Below are 3,008 nucleotides of genomic sequence, written 5' to 3' on the forward strand. Positions count from 1 at the left end.
CTTATGATTTAAAAGTTATTTTACCAGTGTTCATATGGGAAATGTTTCATACTTTACAGCTTTTTCAAGGTCATTTGGAAATCATTGTTGTATTAACCTCAGGCCACAGAATATATGAATATAATCCCATTTAAATAATAGAATGCTAACTCAGGAATGGGTTTTAGAGGTAATTTAGCCTAAACCCCTCATTGTGCCAGACTTGAAGTCTGAAAGCATGGACCGTCTTCATTATGTTCAGTGTTCTATCTCTAGTGTCTAGCAACTACTTAGCTTCTAATAGGCATTTAATAACTATTTGTTGTTAAATAAGAAAGTAGGCTCGGGTGCCTGGGTGGCACAGCGGTTAGGCGTCTGCCTTCGGCTCAGGGCGTGATCCCGGCGTTCTGGGATCGAGCCCCACATCAGGCTCCTCCGCTATGAGCCTGCTTCTTCCTCTCCCACTCCCCCTGCTTGTGTTCCCTCTCTCGCTGGCTGTCTCTATCTGTGTTAAATAAATAAATAAAATCTTAAAAAAAAAAAAATAGGCTCAGAAAGGTTAAGTAAATTCCCCAGTTACCCAGTTATTTGTGGGACAGCTAAGATTAGAAGCCAGATTTCCTAAACCCAATCCATTGATACTTCTTTTCTTATCTATTAAGCCAAACAGATTTGTGGACATTGATTTCTGGACCTTCCCAAGAGACAAGAATTAAATAATAAGATTCAGTCTGAAAATAGATATATAAGGAAATTTGTTTCTGTAAACACAGTATTTTCCTTTAGTTACATGCAGAAATTTAGCTTGGTGAGCTCACCAAGAAAAGTAATCAGTCTCTTTGTAAATACCAAATTGTGTTCCTTTAAGAATGTAATGAATAAACTTTTGAAACAAGATAGATGAAGTCTGGCTATTTTAAAAAGATTTTTCTATTGGAAAAGCATGAAGATTATGCATTTTTTAAATTTTAATTCCAGTGTAGTTAACAGAGTGTTGGATTAGTTTCAGGTGTGCAATACAGTGATTCAGCACGTCCATCTGTTCTCAGTGCTCCTCAAGATAAGTGTGCTCAGGATCCCCTTCCCCTAGTTCACAAGGATTATACATTTTAAACATTCAATAAGACTGCATATTGTATAGTAATTGAAAAAGCCATCAGGTTTTTAAAGTTTTAAAATTAGTACTATTTAAATGTGAATTAGATTCTACTAAAATTTTTAAAATCAGTCCTATTGAAATATCAGTAGTCAAGATTGAGCCTATAATAAGCTAGACACAGAATGGTTCCAGTCTTAACAGTCTCAGGTCCTCTAATAAGGAAGATCATTTAATTCCTGAATTTTGTGTATGTTGTTGGTAATTCCTTTGTAAAGAGAAGCAGGTGTGTACTTCTAAGATCATTGTAGTAGTTACAGATTTAATCAGAGAAGCAGAACTAATAGAAGATAATACATATTAAGAGATTTTTTTTGTTACAAGGAATTGGCTTACGTTAATGTAGGGGCTGGTTAAGCAAGTCTGAAATCCATAGGGCAGGCCAACAGGAAGGGAGGTTCGTGAGCAGGATGGGACCCCACAGGCATGGGCTGAGGCTATTGCCCACGGGTGGGATTTCCTGTCTGGAGCAAGCTTCAGCCTTGTTTTTAAGGCCTGATTTGGTGAGGCCCACCATATTACCCAGCATAATCTTCCTTATTTAAAGTCAGTTGATTAGGGACTTTAATTATATCTGCAAAATCCCTTAATAGCAATACCTAGATTAGTGTTTGAATAACTGGGAGCTATACCCTGCCAAGCTGGCACAACATTATAAGAAAATTGTTGCTTTGCCCTTTTGCAGGGTAAATGCAAAAACTCGGTAAATAATTGCTGACATACAGGCAATGATAACTAATAAAGACAAAGGCTTTCAATTACAACACAGAACTGACTGCCAAGGATATATAAGAAGTGAGTAAAGTGCAGATTGCTCTTAGGTGCTGCAAAGACCGGTCTGGGAGGAATGAATTCTTAAATATGCCTACATGTAAGATGTTTTTCCCCCCAGAAGTAATTCTCAAACTTACCCGTGTTATAAGGAACCATCTTGATGATTTCATAGTAAAAAAAATAACCCCAAAATGACCTCGTACTATTAGCTCTGTGTGCTCCTAAATGGCACCGGACAGAATCAGGTGTAAAAGGAGGCAAAGGAATGGACACATTTCCTGGATTATAGATGTTGTAAAATGCTTTTTATGCTCCCTTCAAGAAAGAATACAAAACAATGAAGTGTACTGTATTCTTTGAGAGTGAAAAGGCAAGCCGTGCAGTGGGTGGAATTGCTAGCAATACACCTATCTGATTATGAATTTGTATCTAGAATATCTAAAGAGCTCCCATAAATTCATTTTAAGAAAAATGTAAACCAACAGGAAAGTGGACAAAAAATTGGGTAGCTCATGAAATAGGATGTAAGTGTGCCTAATAAACCCACAAAAAGGTGCGTAACTTCCTAAGACCAGGAAAATGCACATAAAAACTACAATAAAATGCCACTGCACACTCACCTGAGTGACTAAAGTTAGGACAGCAGAAATCCCAAGTGTTGGCCAGGCTGTATGGGATCTGCCAGCGGGAGTGTGACTGGCAGAGTCCGCGGAGATGAAGCATGTGCACCCTACCCGACGAGTCCACTCTAGGTACCCCCAACCATAGCATGTGCGTACAAGACCTGCCTGAGAGTGGCCTTAGCAGTACTGTTCATAAGAGCCAAGCTCTGGAAACAACCCGATGTCCATCTACATAGAACGGGTAAATGTGGCGTATATTCAGACAGTGGAATATTCTACATTAATGAAAATGAGCACGCCACTAGATGTGGCCCCATGGAGTGGTCACGAACGTAATATTGAGTAAAGGAATCCAGCCAAAAACTTATGTCCTGTGTAAATCATTTTGTGCCATCTCATGTAACGTTCCAAGCCAGGCAATATTCATCCGTGGTGTTAGAAGTTGGGATGGAGTTACCATAGGGGGGGGGGGGGGG

The sequence above is a fragment of the Ursus maritimus genome, unplaced genomic scaffold (assembly GCF_017311325.1).
Source record: "Ursus maritimus isolate PB19 unplaced genomic scaffold, ASM1731132v1 scaffold_10, whole genome shotgun sequence".
NCBI lineage: Eukaryota > Metazoa > Chordata > Mammalia > Carnivora > Ursidae > Ursus > Ursus maritimus.